At 30.2% G+C, this 27,122-nt stretch overlaps 1 long non-coding RNA gene across 1 annotated transcript in view; it reads left to right on the top strand.

Annotated features, from left to right (window-relative positions):
- The first annotated feature begins 397 nt into the window (after positions 1 to 397).
- The window catches only part of LOC128201533 (uncharacterized), a 136,219-nt gene continuing 109,494 nt past the window's right edge, over positions 398 to 27,122 (top strand). Inside the window, exon 1 of the long non-coding RNA XR_008253274.1 lies at positions 398 to 689. This is a non-coding gene — a long non-coding RNA (uncharacterized LOC128201533). The remainder of the gene's footprint in view (positions 690 to 27,122) is intronic.

Here is a 27,122-nt window from a genome sequence, read left to right as displayed (position 1 = left end):
CTCTTCATATAACTACTGTCGTATGTTGAGTTGGGCATTTACCATAAATGTAATGTTGTTGAAATAAAATATCGTAACTAGTAACTTATTATTTTTTTTACTTTTCACCTCGTTGCTGATCTGAATTTTCGTATATTACCTGCTTATAACTAAACTTTTTGTAAGACAAAAAAAGGCTCCTACAAAAATGGTGTTTAATTAAATAAGAATTCAATAACTCAGAGCGCGAATCCTATTGCCTATTTCTCATTGAATCCATATAGATTGAAGTAAAAAACGTGTATTGAGTTTTGGAATATTCGAAGGCAACATTTTGAATATACTACGAAATTCTACTACTTGTAGTACCTACAACTGTACTATATACATAAAACTACGCTTTCCATGCGCGTGTGCATCGTAAGTTCCCGGCGACAGCACCTCTGAAACCTTCAGTTAGTGACAGAACCATTCCCAAAACGGACGGACGCTCGCCCCTCACGATAATGCATTGAACATTCGTAAAAAAATTACGGACTAACAATTTTGAAATAATCAAAATATACATACTATACTTAAGGAACAATTCAATTACTAAGTATATTTAAGGAATAGTAAGGTCATTTGTTTTTATTGGGTTAGTGTAAGTGAGTTTATAAGTGCTTGCGTCTAGCAGAAACTTTCTTCGAAGAAGTTATTGCGATAACGATGTAAGTATTATTTTGTTTGTCACTTTATGACAAAGTTACAGCCTTATTTTTATTGTATTGTCTTTTTCTTCAATTAATATAGCTATTTTTATGACATATTTATTTAAAAAAAAATATTAATACACACTTTACCCTAACTATAATAAAGTTACATTAACTTTAATTGTAATTGTAAATAATTTAAAAACTATTTTTATTACTCCGTCGTTTAGCGAAATATTTTTTTTTAGAATTAGGTGTAAAGAATAGTTTCTCTTCTCAAGTAGATATTTCCAAGGTAATATTTTTTTTACTTTTAAAAAAGCTTTAAAAGATATAGGCTCTAATTTAATTCAATTTCATTTTATTTTAACTTTAATACTATTGCATTTATTATACTTTTAACTACAATAGTCGGAAAAGTTGTTTTTGAATATGATTTTTGATTGACAAAAATGATTGACATCGTCGCTCAATTCTCATGTCTATCGTAATTATATAAATTATTATTTGCCAACAAACATACCTATTTGTAAATAGCGACTTAGATATCTCTTGGTTATACGTAATAATATTTACAATTTTCAATATTGCTTTGTAATAAAATGCTAACCTGGCAATAATACACTTAGAAATATACTTAAACAGTCCCAGTCATTATAGTCATTTAACCGTTTCTGGACTAAGTTAATGGGCGCTGAAATTTAACTTATCTATGTACAAAGTTGACAGTAATGGGTATATAATGTCACAGCCCAGTTAGTATTCACTAAAACAATTTTCCTCAAAAGAACTTAGTTGAATCAACAAAATATTTTTTAAACTTTTTATCAAATTTGAAATAAATTTAAAATATATTTTATAATTTCTACTGTGTTCCTTCGAGCAAGTTGTTCAGTTTCGCGGATAATATCACTTGGTTTATTAATTGCTATTGACCTTGACCTTACGATATCCTTGAAAGTGTTTTCATAGCACAAATATTTGTAGGAATCGAGAAATCAATTCTTCATAGTAACTGTAATTCTTAGCAGAAATTAAGTTTGAATGTTTACGCTGTAAATTATGTCAATCAGTATGAAGAAAGAAAATGAAGTTAAAAAATTTTAATAACAAAAGCAATCCAGGTTGACAAAGATCGAAAATATCTCGCTTATGTCAAAATAACACACTGAACATAATAAATATCAAATAACAAAAAAACAATTTGTCTTAGCCTTTTGTTATTCTTTAATTTATTATTGCCGTTTAAAATTTTATATAGTGGACGATTTAGAAAGTTTACGATCAATTGTCACACTCTTATTTTATTTAGTCCTGGATTATTTAATATTGTATTGGATTTTATTATTAATAAGGCTACAACTATATATAAATGTACCTGCAAAAATAACCGGATTAAGTAATGTACAACATACTAATTTCATCAAAAGAAAATTAATAATATATTTCATATAAAATTAACGTGAAATCAATTAGAAAAAAGTTTTTTGTGGAACAAATTCTTTTATTAATTAAATTTGTGTAACCTAATGCGTTCTGAATTGCTCTTTATTAAAATAATGGCTCACATTACAGAATTTAGAGGAAGATTTGTAAAGAATGATATTTCAATGTCGATCCCATTGTCTGTTGATCTCGCAAAGTCTTAAAATAAAATCTCATACAAATGGTCCCCTCGTGAACATTAAGCGAGGATACTGCAAAAATAATGGACCCTCTTTCAATCACTTTAGATATCATCCATAAAGTATAATATACTTAAAAAATTATATCTATGGACGTTGATCTAAGTTATTGTGTAAAAACTTTAAATTATTTTACGAAAAAATGTTATTAATTAATTTTCAAACAAAAATTTCGTTTCTGTGGACGGCGTAAGAGTCACTTAAGGGAACTTAAAGGTCGAGGGATGGGCAGTAGCGTCCCTTTTAAAACATTGCCAAACCCCTAACTGCAGTTGCCAATGCACCTGCCAAGCGTGGCAAAAACTACTAAAAAACCCCTTAACGGAAGAGGCTCATGTTCAGCAGTGGACAGTTTACAGCAGATATGATGATGATTATGAAACAAAAACTAGTTTTTTTTTATTAATTAATATAAACAATAATTAATAAAGACATTAAGTTTGTCTCGTTTATTGTTTGTATATGTATTAAAAAAAAAGGTTATAAGTTCATGCGATTTATTAACATCCTTTATTAAAAAAAAACATTTAAGAATCAATAACTTAGAACTGTTTTATTTTTAAATATTTACTACGTACTATATTTTCATCGATCATTGTCACTGTATTATTAAATAACAATAACAAATTTGTGACAAACTCTTTAACATAAAAATAAATTAAATATATATTCTAATGACTCTAATTCATAAACATGTTTTTCCGTATTTGCTACTTTTAAGATATTAAACAACAGGCTGAATAATTAATCGATCACCATCATTCATCGTTTAATGATATTTACGTACTATAATATATTTTTTCCACGTGCCAACAATAATAAAATATTTATACCAAACAAGAACGATAAAAAAAATCCTATTCATATATTTTATTACAAATATTTTAAAATTTTCACCTCATAGAATTCTAAGAAAGGTGTTCAGGCATTAGTTGCCCAAAGACGCACAAACGGCTAAAGAGGTATAAATGAAATTAGGCCTATTAAAGAATTATAAATTAATACATAATTATAATTATTATAATCTATATAGCCAAATATGTGTAAACGCATCACTATTTGGCTAATTCTATTCTTGTTGTATTTGTATTTGTCACGACAAAGTTTTCATGAAAGAAAATGTCAAAAATCGTAGTAATAAAAATATAAGTGTAAAACCGAGCGACCAACTGTAATAATAATAATAATAACTACCTTTGTTGAATAATAAATTACATATATTTAATTAGATCTACTAGCCACCGAACTAGGCCGAGACCTGTTATAATTATAGATTAATTCAAAATAATTACGGTTCATAGAAGAGTATTTATTACTTTTTATTCGTCATCATCATCATCATTATATCAGCCGTTAACTGTCCACTACTGAACATAAGCCTTCCCCTTTAGAGGGGTGTTGTATATTGTTTTGTAATAGTTGCCACGCTTGGCACGCATGTGGGCAACCGCAGCTAGATTTTAGCTGCCTATCTTTCGACCATTAAGTTCTCTTAGTCACCTCTTATGACACCCACGAGAAAAGGGTATCCCATTCTATGTCTGAACCAGACGGTATACTTTTCACTATTCCCTCTAAAATATTATAGTAGTAAACTTATTATAAACAGAAATAACTACAAGAATAGATCACACTGAAAATATAATAGACAGCTTTATTGCTAAAAGCAATTTCTTCCAGGTAACCTTTGAATGAAGGGGAGTTATTATAAACTGGTTAGGGGCATGATTAAATTCTGTTAATTTTTAAGTATATATATAAAAATATAACACATACAGTAATATGAATATATATGAGTAAATGTGCACTTTAACTTACTTAGATAAATACATATATAAATAAATATACATGTATATACAGGTATATTTTTAATTTAATCCTTCCCGGCTTCAAACAATTTTTTTTTATTAAAATTAAGCTCATGTTACTCGTTGATATTTTCAAGTATATTCACTACAAATGTAAAATCATTATTTTCCTCTTTACAATATTATTAAAAGAGTAAGATCAAAAATAAATAAATAAAATAAACAATAAATAAAAAATCGTATCCTATTGTCAACCCCAACAGTCAAAACGAAATGAACGAAATAGGAAGAAACATATACTACGCCGATGAATCAGACCCTAATTTTGCTTTCATTCTCCTCTTATGATGTCATCCTTCACAAATTCCATCAATCTTTTCGACTTGTCCCTTAGGTATTCGTCCTTCGTCTCATCCCGTAGGGAAAATATTTTTTATTCATCAAACTGTGTTCCTGTACCAACCAATAAATTAATTTTCTTCTGTCAACCGAAATTATCTATTCGTTTTAAACGAAAAATTTACAATAATATGCATGAAAAAGTATGGACAGTAAAAAACATGTTTTCCAGATAAAAATTTAAAAAGATATAATATAAAAAGACCAGTTGTGGATTTTATCGAGTGAGAAGGAGAAAAATTATAACATATTTTTACAATTGCAATAATTATTATAAATTTCTTCAATCGTGACATACCCAATTATTTTGATTTAATAACTATACTATACTATTGAACCAACTTAGATATAATATCTATGGGAAAAATATAAAGGTATATTTTTTAAATAAGAAAATATGTTTTCTTAATCAATTTATAATTGACGGTATTAAGAGGTAATAAACATTAAAAAATACAAATAATACATGGAACCGAATTGAGAACCTCTTCCTTGGGAAATTTAATAATTTTATTAATTAACTAATATGCGTTGAATCACTATTAATAAAAAACATCTATAGAAGTTTTTTTTTTCTTCTTTATATAAAAATGAAATCATTAATGTCTTCTTTATAAAATATTCTACAATAAAACTGAAAATTTTGCACGCATCATGTCATTAGCATCTACTTACAGTATAAAAACAGTTTACTTAATAGTTTTAGTTTCGAGTTGATAGTCAGTCAAGATAAACGATTTAATAAATATACATTATTTAGTATTTTATCATTTAGTGCATATAAGAGCAAAACGACAATTAGTATTTCAATGCTAAAAATATCATGTCACATCAGCAAACTGAGTAATCAATCAATAACTCAAGAGACATGCTTCCCTCCATTTTCCTATAAACCTTAAACAATAGACCTACAGCCGACTATCAATCATTGGGCTTGTTTACTCCGTAGTGACAAAGGAGACATCCGCATAGCTTTGAAAAATAAAGGGAATGCGAAGCTACCTTTGTGTGCACAGCTCGGTATTGCATTGGTACCTTCGTCAAACTCTGTTTACGTGAAAGCCTTTTTATTTTCACAGCGACTGTGATTTTTCAGCGGAATTCATATGAATATTTAGTTTGTACAATGTCACTTGTACGCGTGTTTTGTTTTTAACAAAGTGTATTGGATTTTTATCCGACGCAAAAATAGAACACGTTAATTTAACTGTTTCTATTCGAATCGTTTTTTTTTTTTTTTTTTTTTGTAGCTATGAGATAGTAGAGCGACTCGTCTACTAGTGGATGCGGGTGATGAGTCAATTCGAAGTACGAGTATATAAGCGCATTTCACACCTCTAGTGTTACAGGCGTCCATAGACTACAGTAACCGTTTACTATTAGACGAGCTGTATACTTATTTGCCACCTTCGTGGTATAAAAAAAGAAAAAGAAGAAGAAATAAGAGTAATAATAAATAATGAATATACAGAGATGATTTTAACAGTTACACTGGGAATCGATAGAACAATATAAAATATTGAAGTAATTGACAATTGAATGGATTACTATTGGCATGATAATTATTATTGGCATATAGGTTATGGCTAATATCGATAGGTGAAAGTGAGGTAAATGAATTTAGAACTATGTATTATTGGTATGGTTCTATTTACAGGTGATTTCAATGTTAACGATTTAATAGACGGAGTAGTCTCGATAAAGGGTGAGTTCAATACTTATGTTGATATACTGGTATTTACAGGTTATGTTGGTGATGTAGAAGCTGATAGGTAATTAGGATGAATGTATGCTAAGGTAATTTTTGTTTTGTAATATTTTATTTTTTATTTTTATTTCTGTAATTAATATTTTTATATACAAACATGTACGATTTAATATAATGTACACATATACATATGAAAATAGCATTATATTCTGATCTTTTGCAGACATCCTAATACCGCCACGAAGTCCTTACTGCGAGAAGGTTGACAGCCGGGCGCGCGGTCTCGCACATCAAATCGCGCGCGTTTCGCCGTATGACAATTGCAATTAACTATTATAATAACCACAAATATTCTTATACTAGCCATATATAGAGACATAAAACTCGTAGATTGTATTATTCTTTATCAGAGGATGAGAAATAATACATTAATATACAGTCGTATTTTGGTATTGGCTAAATTAGAACCCACCAACTTTTGGACAAAATTATAGGCCACAAGAGAGCATAAATTTTTTAATCCTGAAAACTAAGCATTATAGTTTCAGTGCAAAAATATGACAAAATGTTTAAAAAGTGTAGTCGTTTATATAAATACTGGTGCGAGGGAAAGCACAGCCTGACCATTTATCTTACAAAAAGGCCAAACCATTAGAACCAAATGATTCTCCAGTAATTTCGGTCCTTCCAACTGTGGCTTTGCTTGAATATTTGGAACAAAACATTACTTTAAAATTAATACTTTTATAATTACAGGGAACATCGTGGTCTAGTAGTGAATTACAAGCTTACAACGATCGTGAAATTAAATATGGCCGATACCGAAGCTTAATGTGTGACTAATTATTTAATGATGAGAAACTCCGTTGATAAACCAAATTAATCCGAGAGATCGAAATAGTTTCGTGTCTTGCCACGTTGAAATCAAATGCTTTGAGTAAATGAAGTTGAGTCGACGAAGAGTCAAAATTTGAGCATGTTGAGCATTAAGTTCGTCGTAAAAGCAAGTTGAGAACTATCTTTGACTGCTCCGTCGGGAACTACAACCATGAGTATATTTATTTTTAAGTGAATTCTTTAGGAGGAAGGTTCTCAATTAGTCTGAGTTTTGTTCCTGCAGCTGCAGTCGTCACAAAATAAATATTAAATCAGTGCAGTAGTATGTCTATAAAATGTAAAACTATTACTGAAAACATCAATATTAGCAAATTAAATACAGACAAATTGTGAACCTATTTTGAAATACGCTTAAAAGATATAAAAAATATACCATCCACTATATTGTGTCTTCTGTATCTACGAGTAGCTAGTTGATTGTAATTTGCTAATGGAATGGCTTGAAATGTCTTTTATTTTTTCGAACTCGTACTCTTTGATGAATGACATGTGTAAACTATGCAATAATTAAAATAATATTTGTGAACATTACGAACCCATATTTAAAACTAATTATATCCCGTGACTTCCTGTACGGTGCTCGTTTTTCTCGTTCCGAAACTAAGATTTCTAATAAAAACTCCTTCGTGGCTAATATTTACGTATATCACCAAAGAAACATCTGTCCACAAGTAAACAGTTTGCTCCACAAAAAAACAACTGAATAAGATTACAATGTACTACAAGATGTTTCATAGACAAATTAGACTAGAGATATTTTAATTCGGAACATCAAATTATGTGTTTTAAAATCACCAGGGCCTGCCTGCGGTTGCTAACTCACTTGTCGAATGTGGCAACTACTGACAAAACCTCGCAATGGGGAGAGGCCAATTTTCAGTAGTGGACATTAACGGCTAATATCATCGTCATATCATCAAGTAGATTTTACTTCACATGAAAAAATTTCTTGCTCTGCAAAAAAGGGCAGTTTTGATTACAAAACTCCCACAAATACTATAGTACCAACATAGGAATAAATCCTATGGATTTAAAAAAAAGAATTAAAAAAGAGGATTTAGAATTAGTCGCATAATATAAAAATAAAAAAATCAGCCGAATTGCAAAACTATTTCTTAAAAACTTATTAATTCTGTACGCATGTAGACAAAGCCGCGAAAAATAGCTACTATTATAATAAAATAAATGACGGAGAGCTTGCTCTTTTTGAGATAAGCTAAAAAAAAATAAACATTATGTCAAATTTATTGGTTGATTCTTTATATCATGAAATACTTTTAGTGCGAACATAAAGTGAGAATATAAAAGCATTTAGTGAAAATGGAAAAGGTCAAATGGAATCACTTTTCACACTTTAAAAGGAATCCTAGAATAGCTCGCATTTAATTTAATATTGGTTGTAATAAAATACTAAAAATAAATAAATTTCCTTAGTCTAAAAACAACTGTGAATTTATATATTACTCTGAAATTGTATACTATTATAGATTTATTTAATATTATTATCTATTTTTAACTGAGTATAACTGGCAATTATTATAACCTATAAAAAGTTTTAGATTGATACATGTTAAACTAAATTTTAATGCCCCATTAAGCATTCAATAACTTTTTTATATATACCGTTTATTCTTTTATTCAATTACTATACACGACTTTTTATTCAATAAATATACATACCTGCAAGAATACATTTATTTATTTATTCTATACATTTTATTCACATAATTTACAGATAGACAAACATACAGATCACATCTATCCGATAGATTATCCTTATTGAAACAAATGGAGGAGTGCAAAGCGAGAAAAATGTATTTGACGCCAAAAAAATCTCACGAGATTTGATATCTATTTTCTTACGTTTGTGCGGCTTCAGGCGAAACTCCCAATTTCAATATAATTGTTTCTGTTCTCTGTATCTTTGAGCGTATACAAAAAAACCAATAATTGCACGTCTACTGAAATGCAATGCAATGGTCCAATTACCTGTTTAATGCATGCATCTGTAGCTGTTGCAAATATACACGTATTAATTTCACTTGAACAATTTATCGAACTCCAAATTGTAAATGGTTCGTAAATAATCATTTTACTGTAGTAGCATTCATCATGTTTATATACTGTTATATACTATATATATATATATGTTCATTATTATGGAATTTGTTATGTGATATAGGTATCTATATTGAGTCTGGTTTTACATGTAGGTAAATGATGTAAGCATACGTTAAGACAACAAAACTATAGACTATATAGGTTTTAATCGATATAATTGATTTGTAATTAGTTATTTATTGTACAAAATTTGTATAGTACTTTATTGATTGTTTCATTTATGAAACGTATGTATATGTATGAAATAAAAATAATTACTTTTTTATAGTTGTCTTTGCACATTTTATTTTGTTTCCTTGTAATCCACCGACTCCTGCGATCTATGTATACTCGTATTTTATTATGTGAACAAGTCTAACACTTTGTTAACCTTGACTTACCAAAGGGACACTTTGTTGTTTGACAAAAGTTATACGCATGGTTACCTCTGTCTCATCTGTATTTATGTGGTGAAATAACTATATTTAGAAAGATCGTCCCTCGAATCGGAGATCGGTAGACAGCAGAGGTCGCCAGTTCGGGGGCCGACCACATACTCTTTTTTGTTGCAGTATCCGGCCGTAGTACCTTCCTAATGCTCCTCAAATATTGCGTCTAAACTGCGCCCACTATACATAGTGCCCTCTTGTGTAGGCATTCCGTAACCCGTATCCAGTAGCGAGGACGGGATGCCTTAAATACTGTACCCCAAACCATAAAAAAAAACTGTATTTTGAGATGTAAATTGGGATATGAAAATGAAATTACAGTGTACGAAATTAACACGAAATTTACACCTTAATCATCAAATATGACAACGTATGAAGGATGTCATGATAACCACGGTTGTTGTTGAGGTCTATAGGCGACGGTTATCATTTTCTATCAGGTAGGCCCATTAGTTTCTTTACCATTCTACATCCTATAAAAAAATAGTAATTAATTTTTTTTCTTTTTTTTTTTGAATAAAATCAATGTAAGCTCCAATCTGTTCTTTATTAATAATATTAGGCAAAACCGTTTTGTTATTGCAATTAATACTTTCGGGAAATTAATTTACTTCGTTGTCTTTGCTCATAATTTTTCAATACTATGTTACTACTAATATATAAAATAGTAAAGATATACAAGAAACTCGCTAGACAACCTTTCTCCGTTACCCTATATCAGTTTTTCGAGCGACTAGCATACTACTTACTATAAGTATAATCGCTAAATTTGTGTCGTCGCATAATTACTTCAGTTTATCGATCCTTTCAAAGACATAGACATAGTACTATGTCTTCAAAATATATAGTCACGGAAAGGTCTGTTATATAACGATTAAAAATTATTTTTATAGTTATTATTGCTAGGTTTTTAATTTATACACTCTAGTATCCATAGTGTAATTTTGAGTAGCCTTTCATGTACGTCTCAAAGGGAATAGCTACGTGCCATTTAACACAACTCACACACAACAACTTGTTGGAAAATGTTCAGTGCAATTGTGAACGCTTGAAATCACGACTAGGTTGACCTTTATAAATATACTTTACGACCGTTTTGGAGCGAGAAATGATTTAAGAAATGTCAGTAGCAATGTCCAGACTAAATACTTATACCTATGCAAAAATTCGAGTTCCTAAACACTTCATTAGACCGGATCTCGCTTCGTTCTCAATATTATCAATAGAAACAGTTCGAGATTATTCGGAGCCATTTTTTTATAAATTGATTATAATGGAATAGTAACCTCGTCTACCGTGTAGCCTCGGCATAGAACGGTCCACCCCTTTTTCCCTGTTACGAGAGGTAACTAAGGGATATTAATGGTGGAGGGATAGGCAACAGCTTCCCTCTTAAAACATTACCAAAGCTTAACTATGGTTGCCAACCCACCTATCAAGCGTGGCATCTACTAGCAAAATGCCTCAATAGGGGGAGGTCTTTGCTCAGCAATGGACATAATAAGAAGATGATGATGATAAATCCAATCTGCGCTAACGATATAGACTGGCGGAGTACCGGAGACAGATCAGGTAGCTTATCATGATGAATTCACCTAAAATTAAACGCGATGGTTTCCAAGGAGAACCGCGAGAAAGGCGATCTGACAGGACATTGCTAGCAAGCTATATTGCTGTAAGCAATGGGCAGGTAGTCTCATTACTAACAATCCCTTTCCCGCTAATCTAAGCAATTAGACATTATAGTAAGAAACCGGTCTATACGAGTAACTACTATTCATGAAGGAGTGATATCCTCTAGTAACAAGAGTTTTTGGGCCGTCTTCATTATATGTTACTTAAAGACCTCTAAATCATTTTAAATTATCCATATATTTGAAAATTCAGAAGTTTTTTCTTCACTAGCTTTTACTCGAAACTTCGTCTACATGATCGGGATAAACTTTCATAGTGATTGATTAAATCGTTAAGATGCCAAGAAGTACAGGCAAAATCACTTTCATGTTTATAATATTAACGTAGATAACGCAAGTTTTAAACACATTTGACATTTATTAGACTCTTATCAGTATAAAATTTTATTGTATTATCAAATGAATAAATTGCCAATTATATAACAAAATAATTTATCCATTGCTAAAAAGTCAATATTATTATAGAAGTATGTTTCGATGATAATGATCGAAATGATCAAAATTTTCAAATAATAATAATATATAACTTTGTTACAAATATTAAAATATTTTTTTAGATATATACATAAATCGGACAGTTTTGTTTTACTTTAATTTAATGCTACTGTAACGTCATTTAAAAGTAAATGCAATACTTAATGTATAGAAATAAATTTATATTTATATGCAACACGGATACTTATCAAGAATTACTAAATCCCAACACGCCCATCTAAGACGTACCTATCTCTCTCACTGGAATTACAAACTTGTTCTATCCTATAGCAGACCATTAAATTGATTTATTATATAGTTCAAAACTGAATACTAGTACAGATATTGTTCTTAGAAATCTATAAGCCAATGTCCGGAAACTCATCTTCGAAGTGTGGTTTGCGTTTTGACTTCTATAGAATAGAATATAAATAATCTTTATTCAAATAAACTTGTTTATAAACGCTCGTCAATTTGTCGATTTGTTATGATTCTACTGCTGAGTTTCGAATGTTGTTGTTTACTAAGAAAAAGTCGCAAGAAACTCCACAATTACTCTTTTCAAATTATTATGTACACGATAATTTTACATTTGTATGGATATTGTGATTGTAATTAGCGTTGAGTTCTATTTATATGTATAATTCAATGGAAAATAAATAAATAAACATGAGAGAGGAGAGAGCAATTGCCCATAAGTAGCATCCGTTCTCGAGTATAGCAAATGAACCAGCCGTCATTGCGTTCAACCTTCTAGCATTCTAGGGAGCTCAACGACACAATATACCACGCCACCATCAGTCTAGACCTTATAGTAAGCATGACTTGCTCCAAGTTACTTGACTATATAAGTTTTATAGATAATTACAAAATATTATTTTTAATACGTCATATATTTTTATGATCACCATTAATGTAATCATCACGTGACTGTATTGAGTACATGCCTCTTTTAATACTTTCCTATAACAGTTTACTTCAAAATATTTTTAAATGTATAACTCTGTATTTGGAAATATTTAAATAATAGATCTAAAAATATATCTTGCAAGAACTCGGTTCAATGAGATTCGAACCCACATCTCTCTGCTATCTGGGAGTACGACGGTAGAAATAGTAGTCAATTGGCAAAATTTTCAAGTACTTTCAAAAACGTCGTTATGCTTGACGTCGACATCGTTTATAAATTAACAATTAATTTATCTGTTTGTTTTATTTAGTGAATTTGATTATAGTTTATAGAAAATCTTCATCATCAAATTTATATTACGTCAAACGTAGGCATTTTCCTGATAATTATTGATTTCATATAACAAAGTTCAAAATTGATGAGATTTAATACATTTCCACGAACCAATAGTTTGAATTTACAAATACTGTCATTCTGCAGTCGACCTTTAGAACATAATAATAAGATTATTTATCAAAGATATATTCTATTTAATATAATAAATTCAATATATTAACTTTACAATTTATAAATAACTACAGTGGATACACAACAAGAGTCGTTTATCAGCAAAATTTCTCTACAAAATAAACACTTTGAAAGCTTTCGATGGTTTTAGCCGTTATAAAAATGCAAATACCATAATATACAGCAGGTATTGAAGTTATAGTGATTAATAAGTGTCCGGGTCTATTGTTCATTCCATTATTTCGGTTGGACGTTTTATATAAATTATCCAGACCAAAATTCAAACGAGAAAGTGTGTTTTATAAAATTAATTATTCAATTTACAAATAGGTTTGAGTTTCTACAAACTTTACTTCTACGCCTGTTTACTTAATATCTCTACTATAAAGTCTACCGCACCTAGTATTTATTTAATAATTTCACAATAATTTTGAAACTTGTTAACTGAAACGAGTTATTGAACAGTATCCTTGAATTCAATAGTTATTAGAAGTTAGCTCAAGGTTATATTGTTTCAATAACCGTATTTAAATGAAATAGTTTTACAAATTGTTACGTGTTTATTAAAAGAATTGTATAAAAAAATGTTTATGCAACTCAAATGACAAAAGGTAGTAACCGCCGCCTTTAGACATGAACAAGTACCATGTATATGACAGAGTATACTATAGTGTCGCCCATGATAATTCCTAATAAATAAACGTAAAAAAGCTACAAAAAAGAAAACAAGTTTTTTGTAATTTATTCCCATCAATTAAATATCTTAATTCAGGAATACGAATGAGAAATAAGCGTCACAGTATATTCTATCCGTGTAGCTATTCAGAGCAGAGCAGAGCAAAACAGAGCTATTCATGCCTATAAGTGACGGTTACTACTTTCAATCAAGCCGACCGACAACCTGTTTACAATTCCAAGTTTAGATTTAGTTAGTTTATATAGGGCCAAAGATCCCAACATATATATATACACACACACACACACACATATAAATACACAAATACTTACACGAACATTGCCGAAAGTAATTAAAGTCTTTAGCGTCCCTTTATCAAAGATCTTCAATAGGTTGTGTTGTAGAACCATGTACATTATATATTAAAAAATAACTTATATGTGGAGCAATATATACGTTGTATAAACAAGTATATTGCAGAAGTCAAAATACAGTGTCGGAAATAATAGGTTCGACATAGCAATCTCGGTGTGTTGATGGAGATACATATTAATATTTGCATAAACCACAGAATAATTAATAGTGCTACGTACACATATAATTACACTTGTACTAAAATCCTTGACATAAGCTAATGCTCATTCATCACATCAGCTTTTAACTGTCCACTACTGAACATAAGCCTTCCCTTGGGGGGTGTTGCCAGTAGTTGCCACGCTTGAGGCTTTGGAGATGTTTCAACAGGGACGCTTCTGCCCATCCCTCGCCCTCTCTTAGTCGCCTCTTACGACACCCACGCGAAAGTAAGGGGTGGCCTATTCTATGCCGGCCCCAAACGGCCATGGAAAATTATATCCTATTAAATTCTATATCATAAGTAGATCTTTACTTTTAGGTATCTTCAGTTACCGAATTCTATTTCAACCTATATAATTCCATCTCGGTTCAATAAAATCCAATGGAACTACAAAATCTAGTCGCTTTTCTACAATAACGTGCCTACGTAAAACTTAATGCTCAATTTATTCAAGTCTGATTGTAATTATCAGTAAATTTAAAGCTACGAAATCCAACTATATTTAATACTTACGACGAAAGATTTAGCAACGAAATTACCTCTTTTATTTAAAAAAAAATATTGCCTACAATATGAAATGTGCCTGTACTTGTAATAATTTATAAAGCCTACTGATAGCTTATCAAAATATTCAAGGCCCACTGTATTGAATAATTTAAAACCTAAATACTAATATTATAAATCTGAAAGTAAGTAAAAATGTTTGAATGTTTATTACTCAGTCACGCTTAAACTGCTAAACTAATTTGAATAAAATTAGATACACTGATGAGCCATATCCTGCAAGGATTAATATATAGGATACTTTTATCATCATACTAGGTATTTTGATACCTATATATTGAGTTCTTTTGGACACTTTTTTTTTTTAATTAAGAGTTTCCTCTTGTCGGTGCAACTAATTCATGCATCTTCTTCCAGCCAGCTCTATCCCAGGCCATATCCTTGACCTCCCTATACATGACACCTAGTGTTTCTTTTATCTGTCCCATCATCTTCTGGACATTGATGATGGAAAAAAGGTGATTTCGATATCGCCCATACCGGTTGAATATTTATATTGGTTTTTTCGATCGGGTTCTTTATTTCGATATTATATGTATATTAAAAAATTATTAGGATATATAGATATTGTAACTACGATAGATGCACATCGCCTATATATTTTCCATGCATTATACGCGTATATATACTCACGGATTACAGCTAGTATTTTAATAAAAAAATATTTATACTATATATAAGTTACCTGCAAATCGAATACAAACTAAACTATTACACATGCGATTTAAATGGTCCATTAGACACAAAGCGCAATAACATTCCTGTTTCATAACAAATATTCCGTTATTTGAATGCAGCAATATATTTACAAACAAAATACATTTTGGTTGAAATATTGTTTGGTTCTATGTATTTGAATATTATTGTTTGATGATACATAAAGTAAACGTTTATTGAATCAACAACAAAATATCTATTTTCCTGAACGCATCGCCTCCGTTAACTAAAAGTTCTTTACTAAATCTGTGACATAAAATTTATTACTATATATATATATATATATATATATATATATATATATATATATATATATATATATATATATATATATATATATATATATATATATATATATATATTACAGTATATTCTTACTGATGTTATAAATGAAAGTGTATTTGTTACCTTACACCTTAACCGCACAAACATTTGTCATAAATATAAAATCTTAGACGTGAAAGTTGCATGCGAGGTAAACCATGTTTAGCGAAACGATCGCGTTAATTTCCGTCTTTTATAAACCATTTGTCATAAAATTTGACATTAAATACTTTTTATACTGATTGATTAATCAGAATAAAAATTAGGCTATATATTTCTATCTTAGAATTTTTTTTATGTAACTTAGAATGGCAAACAAGCTGTTGGCCCACCTGATGGAAAGTGGCAACCGTCCTCTTAAACATGAGCAGTACTATGAACATAACAGAGTACACTATTTCGTCCATGATACCCCCCATACGTTGCCATTCCTGAGGACTCAGATGTTTTTCCTCTGTACCCTGTAAATTCATTGCCATATCCCAATAATAGATAGGAGGATGAAAATCGAACGAATGATGATACGGTTGATTAACCACTGCTGAATATCTATCATGAGGAAATGGTTCTATATTACCTGCATTCAATGGCTGACTAGATAGAGTAATGATTTCAAATTGTTAGAATACAGAAAATATAAGTATATATAAGATACACACTCAGATTTTTTTATGATAACTATGAGAAAACCATATTTTCAACAGACCTCAAAAAGCTGGAAGCTCTTAGTTCGGTAGTTTATTTTTTTTATATTTGTCACCTCGTTACTTTGTCAGTTATAAACCGATTTGGAAAATTCTGTTTTTATTTGAAAGGATATGTTTACAGATTGACTCCAAATAAATAAAATTTTATTGTAATTATAGTGACAATACCCTTGAAAACGTAAAATTATCTTGTACATAATAATTTGAAAAGAGTAACTGATGAGTTTCTTGGGAGTCCTTCTCATCAGATAACAACATCGTGAACTCAGGAATACAATTATAAATAATTTACGAGAAAGAGCTTGTAAACAAGTATATTTGAATAAAGATTATTTCTATACTATTCTGAAAAAAAAAATCTATATCAGTTCAGTTGTAAATCAAAATTTTGCTATAATTGAAGTCCATTATTTTGTGATACACAATCTTAATTGATAGCAAACACTGAATGTTAAAAATAATAATGGTATTATCCGTATCTTTGTCTCTGCTTTAATGGATTGCAGTAGTTAACCATAAAAACATGTAGATACTAACATTATACACATCCCTGTGATTTAATAAGTACATGTACCTACTTAACACACAAGCTTTGTAAATACCTACGGTAACATGTGTAGACGGCATCACTTTAATAGCAGTGAACGTAACCTTTAATGTTTATACTAATCCCTGTTACATAACTCGTTACAACCTAGTCCTAATAAGTTAAACAACGGTAACAAACGAGATGGGCAATTAGTTTTTGTACTAATTGTAACGAGGAACATTTGTATTCTGGGTAAATAATTATATGAGTCAACGTGAGTTGTGATAGTTCTGACAAATTAGAGGGAACAAGGTACTCTTATTACGTCAGTAGAGGTTGTTGTTCTCATATACATAGTGATAGTACCACATTGTATTATACCATCACTCCTTTACCATAAAAGATGATCAAATAAAAACACAGCGTAATAAACAATACATACGTATAAGAGAAAAAATTTGAAACCTTTTTGTACTATGAATACCTCAGCAGCATATATTCTTATGGCGAGAGGTATCATGGTCTATATAATAGCTTAAAAAGCTTTAGGATGAGTAGGAAAAACAACACGATGTAGATGGGCGTTTCCAGTGGGACCCTCCTCGTACTGTTAGGTAGTTATTCACTTTCATTGCCTTATTTTTTTCCGCTTCGATTCATTTTTTCTATATTGTTAAGAAAAAAAAGAAAAATAAAATGTTTTAGGTACATATTTTGGAATATAATATATGGAATAATATATTGTGATCATAAATATATATTCCATGCGAAGTTACCAAATTCTTTTCAAAAGAGATTAAGTTTAGCGTACGACGTCACGATAGCGCTATTCTACGCGCAGTGTTTTCGCGATGGTCTTTTTCTCTAAATTTTCCATAGTATCTACACCATAGGTGATAGTAACTTAACAGGCTTTGGATAAAGGTATGAAGAAAAACATGATCTGGTAATTACCAGTGATTTAATCTTTATACCTAACGTGGTGATTACTATTATTATTCCATTTGTTTCTGCTTCGATTAATTTTAACTATAAAGGAGAAGCTACCTAAAAATAATCATTAAATTAAAATAAAAGCTTCGAATATAATATTTACAGATAAAAACCTTCTTAGTTTTAACCTTATTTCATATTTTCATGACATGCAGTAAACAGAGCTCTGCCTTTGAAATAAATCCTAAAAGATATTTACCTTTTGCAGCTCTAGCTAGTATTCCTTTAATCCGTCCTCAAAATGATTATCGACTTATTGAGTTCCAACGATGAACAAGTACAAAGATGAAATTTCTCGCCATAGATTTATGTTAGTACTTGGTATCTCATAAATACTATTCATTAAAATATATTCCATATTTGAATTTACGTTTTTATTTTATTACTGTTCTACATACAAAGGTCGTCTGAAAGACATCAGTTTTAGAAATGAGGTCGTCCATTGTTTTTTCATATGACCTTAACCTGAGCTTTTTTTATTTATACTGAATATATTAATATAATATTTTAGAGGGAAAAATAAAAAGTCTATTTATCTATCTTTTTTTATTGGATGATAATGAAATGGTAGCCCCGCACGTCCTAACGGTATACATTGACTGGGCACCAGTGAGGGTTGTTAGGTGAGAATGAAAAGGCAGGTCAGGTCAGTTAGCGCATCGTTATTAATGCACCTGGAATTCAGCACGTTCCTTGTTTCTAAGGCGGGCTATGTGGAGGTCGACCTGACAAGGTATACTGCATGCAATGGAACTAGTAGTCCACATTACTAACAATCCCTTCCCCACTCCCCCGTCTACCTATTTCACCGTATAGTTTTGGCATGTAATGAGCTTTTCTTTCCAATACGAAAGAAGCAACTAAGGAAACTTAACAGTCGAATAATAGTCAGCAACATCTTTTTTAAAATATTATTAACTACGGTTGCCAATCTGCCTGCTAAGCATGGCAACCACTAGCAAAAACCCTCAACGACAAAGATAGTCTACGGGGCAAGCCTATTTAAAAGTGAGTAGTTAACGACTGATATGATGATATAATTATCTATCTACTTTTTTAATTATTCAATAATCGTAGAAAATATTTGAATCCAGAATCCGGAAACATTGGTTTACAATCTCGTTTCTCTTTGCTAAGCAAATAACAGATTTTTTGTCGCTCAACAAAAAAACATCTTCAATCATAACAATATTGTCCGGCGTCTGTGTTTCCAGATCCCTTTAACATGGCTCTATAATAAATTTTAGTTTAAAATGAACAGGTATTATTTGAGTTTGCGTGTAATACTTTAGACCATCACTATATCAACATATTAATCTGCAACCAACTTCTGTATAAATTCATATAAAATTGCAAAAATAATTATTAAAATCGCTCCAGAATTGACTGTAGATAAATTGAGTGTCACCTTTATTTAGCATCGCTTGAAAAAGCCATATTTTTTTTTATATCAATCCTATAAATAAATGATAGGACGATTAATATCAGTCATATTCACATTCAGTGACGTAACAATGACAGTATTCAATTTCAGTACAGTATGGATTTATTTATTCTTAGCAAGATTACTTTTTAATGTTTAAACTCTTTTTGAATAGTTTTCGTAAATTTGGACTCCACTCATATTTATTATTTGATTTTATATTCGATATTATATATATATATATATATATATATATATATATATATATATATATATATATATATATATATATATATATATATATATATATATATATATATATATATATATATAAAACTCACAAATTTTTCCATTTTTCCGATGTATATAATTATATGTATAACATAATAATGTTTAATTGTAAAGAAGACTTTTGAATGAATTCGTAACAATTGTCAGAAACGACAATCACAGTTAGTTCGTAAAATTTCTGTATATATAGGCAAATTTATACTAATATGTAACACCTACTATCTCAGAAAATAAAAACCAAAAAAGCTTTTTAATACTTACCTCGTAAGAAAATCTACACTTTATTTTTACTAGCTGTTTCACTGTTAGTACGAAACTGGGTACAAGAGATAGGACATCGCTAGGACAAAATAATAAAATAATAATTTATTCTCGGATAGTGAATAGTTAGACTGGGGTAGTGAAAATAAAACCTTAAAGAGTAGGACGCAGAACAGAAAATTGAGAAAATAATAAAACTAAGGAAGTAACTCTATGTTCATAAATATAATTAAGTGCCTGCATGGGATGGGAAGCGTAGCAACTACTGGCAAAACTCCTTAATGGGAAGGCTTATGTTCAGCAGCGAACAGTTAATGGTTGATATGACGATGATGATGACGATGGAATTTGAGAATAAATTATTTTTATTTGTATTGCCATGTTATAAATAACATTTTATGATTTTCTAATACTGTATCTGGTAAAAAAAAATTGTTGGTAGTAAAATTAAGAAGGATTAGATTTTTTCTTTAAGTACTTAACTGAAATAAATTTAGAATAAAATAAATTATACTCGTACAAATATAAATTATTTTTATAACAATTTATTTGATTTTATTTGATTCTCATAATAATTATTTGAGTTTTTATTATTATCCACAATCACTGCAAATCTCTTCAATTGATTTTTTTTGCGATTGAAATATCTATCATAGAAAATACCACAATATATATGTCACGTCTCTTTCCTCTTGGGGTAGGACAATAGAAACAATAGCACGCCAAATGGTCCAATTCAAACAGACCTCTTTCGCTTCCTCCTCATTTATCAATCTATTCATACGAGCTTGCCAGTTACGAGTACTCTTTTAGTGACTTCCAGAAGAATGAAGTACTCAATTTGTCAGCATTTTCTTTTCGCTTTGATTTACTTTTTTTAATCGATAAGGTACTCTTGTGTCTCGTAAAAATTTGTTGCCAACAAGATTTTGTGTTAAACACGCGAATCTGTGTTCTAAATTCAAATATTTTTTATAAAAATATCGGTATAAGATATAACTGTAGCATTTCTAAACGATGATGGAATAAAACACAATGACTTGGACGAACGATTGAATGAAAACTGACAGGTACTGAAAAGCCAGCCATATGTTAAGAGAAGCATTGTACTTGACAGTGTATTGTAAAAACAAAGTTTAATAAAAGTGACGAGACGTAATTCTTTTTAATGTTGTGACACATCTCACATAACGTACTTTTTATTAAGATTATTATCGTAAGGTATCTACAAAACGTCTCATCATTTATCGATATTTTTTTGTATAACTAAATATAGTTATTATTGTGCTTCCAATCTCAAATTACATCCTACAAACCGCATTTATCTCTAATCACAATATTGCTCATTGTACACATTATATATACTGCATGGAGCTCTCATTGTACTGGATAGATTATTCAAAGTGCAGTAAAGTATTATGAAAAAAAAGAATTTCGCTGTCGATTAAGAAATGTTGATAGTAAACTGACAGCTACAACATGTACATAATTTAAGATTTTGTTCCACAAAAAACACCGCCTTCAAAAACAGTTCATTTAAAGACTAAATAAAATACGAAACCAATTTTGATAAAATCTCTATGGGACTTATTTATTATCATATCTTATCAGATAAAGAAATAATTTCCCAAATCGGTTTGTAAATTACAGAGATATAAGGTAACAAACGTAAAAACAATACAACCCAATTAAATTACCATAGTTCTTTGTACGCATCCCAACGCTGCATACGATTGCGTGCATGCCGGGTACTATCGGCACCGCCGGTCAGCACCTGTACTGCTCAGTTAGCTTCCACTTATCAGGCTATTTCTTTGCTCAATTCTTTGACTGCTCAGCAGCCAAATATTGATAGTTTTAATAACAAATAAAATAGATTTTCTAAATGTTGTTTAATTTTTTAAATTTATAACATGAACCTATGACTTATTACACGTTTTAAGAAACTATAAGTGAAGTGAACAATTTATTCTTAAATAAATAAATAAATGAGAACCCCTTCTTTTTTATGTCGGTTAAAGAGAACAAGTAAATAAGTTCTTACAAAGCTTTCTCTAAAGTTATAAAATTCATAACAGCAAAATAATTAGCATCTTAAAACTCACGTCTATGAAGACGCGAGCTTTAAGACATTATTCGTCATATGGAGACAACCTAAAAAGTTCAACTTCAACTTTGTTTTAGAATACAGTATATAAGTTTTCAATGGCGACGTAATCTATGCCTGCTATATTTCCCGAAGCTTTAAGGAACAAAAAGCCATTAGTCGATGAGTACACAACAACGCTATATCAAATGTAAGTGAGGCCATTAGGCATGTATTCAGCTACAATTATTTCTTTGGGACATTTGCCTTAAACATGACTTTTGTTGTATTTAGGGCAAACGTTCAATAGTAGTATTTTATTCGATCACAACGATTCACAACTACTGAATAATTTAGAATATTTTCCGCAAATAATATATACGGAATATCTCTCTCTCTCTCTCTTTCTCTCTCTCTCTCTTTCTCTCTCTCTCTCTTTCTCTCTTTCTCTTGGATATGACAACCTTGAGAATGTAGCGGTCTTACGTTATACAATAATCTAATGGCTTATATAAAAATCTAAGGAAACCGTTTAACATATTACTTTCTGATGGTCGCCTGGTTTGATTCCCATACAATAGAAACATATGTATATTTGTAAATATGTATATTTGTATTATTCACATGTATAATATATGTATTTATTTAAAAAAAACATTATTCGAGGATCATTTAATTCGTGATCGTACTCGTGACTAGTTGATTCTATGCAATATGGATGTATGTAAAATACCACAAAGCAATTTTTTTATACACATATTGCTTATATTACTTAGAAATAGTGTAGCTTCATTTTGGTTATTTATTTATTTTGTTTATACTTCACCAAGCACATAAATTTCATGGTAAAAAAGGCGAGTTACTTAAGGCCATATAACCTTCTCTTCCCAGTGAACCTTTGCGGAAAAACAAAATTTGTATGCACACAGGAAACCCTTTTACTTTAATAGATTCTACAATCATATAAGGAAATTTTATGGCGTAGTAGTTTAAAAATATTGCGTATACATAATTATAAATAAATAAATATATAACACACATTACTATTACCAAATGAAACTAATAAACAGATTTTAATCAGCCTAATCACTTTCTTGTATTTTTAACGTGTGTATTTAACTTTGTTTCTGCCAATTCTAAACCAATTCTTATTATTCTATTCATAATTGATAAATTTTACCCCAACGTCACAGCCGTGTGGGCCTAGCATAGAATGAACCTCCCCTTCCTTATCCATAGGTGTCTAAGAGAAATTAAGGGTTGAGAAATAAGGAGGTAATAGCGTCCCATTTAAAACATCACCAAAGCCTAACTGCAGTTGCCAACCCACCTGCCAAACGTGATAACTATTGACAAAACTCCCATTTATGGTGGAGGTCTGTGTTCAGCAGTGGATTTGTGACAAAGTTTATTACCTGAAATGGAAAACTATTCATTATAAATCAGGATCAAAACAGCCTTCAATTTCTACAAAACACATTCTAAACTCCACATTCTAAATTCAAATAATCCTTACTTCCTTAGTAAAATTAAGAGCTAGCTTTTACTTGCGCCTTCGCATATGTGGCCAGAATGTGTTTACTGATCCTGAAAAAGTAGCCTATATGCTTCTCCATCTCATATAGTACGGATGTGCCAAGTTTCACAGTGATTGGTTAAGCCGTTAAGGTGCTATAAGATAGCAAACAAACAAGTAAGAATCGTATCATTAGTAACAATATGACAATGAGTTTGTCTGTTTTCTCAATTTGGTGTATAATATAGTATATGTTATATATGCGTAAGTATATTTGTTATTTACTCATATATATATTTAGTCGTTTATATATGTAATTTCAGTATGTATATATATTAATAATTACTAGTACCACATTCGAGTATACTGACACTTCCCTATGATTGACTGTGAGAGAATGCTTTTAGCATTAAGTCCGCTGTGTACACATATATGTACTAATGAATAAATAAATAAATAAATATATATATATATATATATATATATATATATATATATATATATATATATTTGAATATTTTTAATGTGTATATAAAACATTTTATTTATCCGTGTGTTCCATTCAGCCAAAGGTTTTTTTTTTTTTTTACAATACAAACTATTTTATTACGCCAGCTTCACCACAAAATGAACTTAAACCATTCATTTTAAACTTTTATCCGAAGCGGCAACACGATCACATTTTCGCTCTCTAGCTTATGTAAACAACAAGAAACCATCCATTAACGTCACAGTACCAAGTGAGAAGTTTCCAAAACTCACGAATATGCCTCCTGATATATCTTCAGATTGCTTCCAAAGAATGATTAGCCACTTTACGCAGCTACCGAAGTGCGCGCGGCTTTGAAATCGAAGTTCGATACAAAACTTCACAAAGGCTTTTTGATATGCCAAGAAAGACTGTTTAGTTAGTATGTGTTTGATTTCTTAATCGCTTTTATACATTTACTATCTTTTACACGCGACTTCACCCGCTTGATCGGGACGTGTCTTATCATTATCATCGTCATGTCAGCCGTTAACTGTCTACTGCTTAATATAGTCTTCCCCTTATTAGTTGCCTAGTTATGTTTGGCAATTGGATTTTGGTAATATTTTAAGAGGGACGCTTCTGCCCGTCTCTGCTGACCTTTAAGTTTCCTTAGTGACTTCTTACGATACCCATGAGAAAAGAAGGGGTAGAAGTAGCGGGGTGCTTTACTAGCCAAAATAAAAAGTAGTCTTTGCATGTCTCCGACATAGTAATATGAATTTCATATTGATTAGTTAACGCTAAGGATAAAAAAACAAACACTTTCATGTGTATAATTTAGTTAATTAGAAACAACAAATAAAAATCAATTGCCGAATGTATATATACACATTATTTTAGGATGTTTGCGTAAATTTGGTTCTATCTTTTGTTTTCATTTATAACAATCAGGACATGATTTTTAGAAAAAAAAACTATTTGAATATAATAATATAGATAATTGTAAAATTTAGGCTAAAAAAATTTCCATATAAAAAATGAGCGAGTACATGCGTACGTGTGAGAGTGTGTATATGTGGATATGTACGTTTCCTATTTATTGTTTTTTCTAACATACACACAAATATTTTTATGACATCACTTATTCGTATATTTATCCATTAGAATGACAAAGCCCTCACCACAAAATCAATAAACAAAAGCTCCCTGAAATATTTCACAGAAATTCAAACCGTAGATTTTCCGTGAAACTGTATTAAAAGCATTAATATAAAACCTTTAAACTGGAAAGATAAGAGAGTTTGTTTACATAATTAAATTTATTACAAAATCGTAATTATATATTCTTATCATTCAAAATAAATGACTACAAATTGTAAAATTTCAATAACCTTTTGTTTAACATAGGGATTATACAAACCTTTATTTTTCAGTTCAACTGTTATACTTTTGTATATAACAACTTTTATACTATAACAGATAGCATACTACAAAATAGTCCCATGTAGTCTCGGCATAAAATAGCCCACCTTTTCCTTTCCCGTGGGTATCGTAAGAACCAACTAAAGGAGGGTGAGGGATGGGCAGCAGCGTCCCTCTTAAAACATCTCTAAAGCCAGACTGCCGTTGCCAATCCGCCTGCCAAGCATGGCAAATACTGGTGACTCCCCCCCCCCCTTCAGCAGCGGACAGCAGTTAGAGGCTAATATGATGGTGATAATACTATAATACAAAAAAAATTGTTAGCATACTATGACACGCTATACAAAAAAAAATCAAGGAAATTACTTATTGTGATTAAGTATTAACTAGTAAGAAAATTAAGTAAAGAAAAATTAAGTAGTAAGATTGTAACTATGCTATAAAAATAATTATTTTCAACTTATAAAGATAAACAGACATTTCGTTGACAGTAAAGACTGAAAAGATAATATCTTATTTCGACATTCAAGGACGTTGTTATGAAGTAATTAAGTACAAAGCTAAAAGTAATTTCACTTTGTTCATAACATAAAATTAAAATACATTTAGTTAGATATAATGTATCTTATATATATTGTACAAACTTCAATTAATTACAAACAACAATGTTAAAAACTAATTTGTTATAAGACACATGGATTTACACGTTCAAACTTCACTACAATAGATATCATCGTCGCCATAATTTCAGCCGTTATCCATCCAATGCTGAACACAGGCCTTCTTCGTAGACTGCCACCTGCATCCGCTGACTTCCTGCAATGCATTTGAAGTCATAACTCCATCTAGTGGGGAGTCGTCCTGCACTACCTTTGCCTGTACCAGGTCGCCACTCAAGAATCTTTCTTCCCCATCGATTGTCGGTTCTTCGAGCTATGTGACCATCTCATTGCCACTTCAGATTTCTTATCCTTCAATAGACTAAAATAGATAGATATACAATAGATATATTATGTAATTATTTATTTTCATTATATATATATATATATATATATATATTGTAAAGGTTAATTTAATAATATATACTATTTATTCAGTTAACTCTAAAAATAAATTAATCATTTTGAACTCCTACAATGTAATATATAATACATATATAAATTGAATAAAAAAAATAGTTTTTATTATTCTCTTCAAAACAAATAGAATACTTGCAGAAATAAAATTTAAAACATATACCCTCATTAATTACACGTAATAAA

The sequence above is a fragment of the Galleria mellonella genome, unplaced genomic scaffold, assembly GCF_026898425.1.
Source record: "Galleria mellonella isolate WM207_F2 unplaced genomic scaffold, CSIRO_AGI_GalMel_v1 utg5382, whole genome shotgun sequence".
In the NCBI taxonomy this organism is placed as follows: domain Eukaryota; kingdom Metazoa; phylum Arthropoda; class Insecta; order Lepidoptera; family Pyralidae; genus Galleria; species Galleria mellonella.
This window is presented reverse-complemented; position numbering and strand designations above follow the sequence as displayed.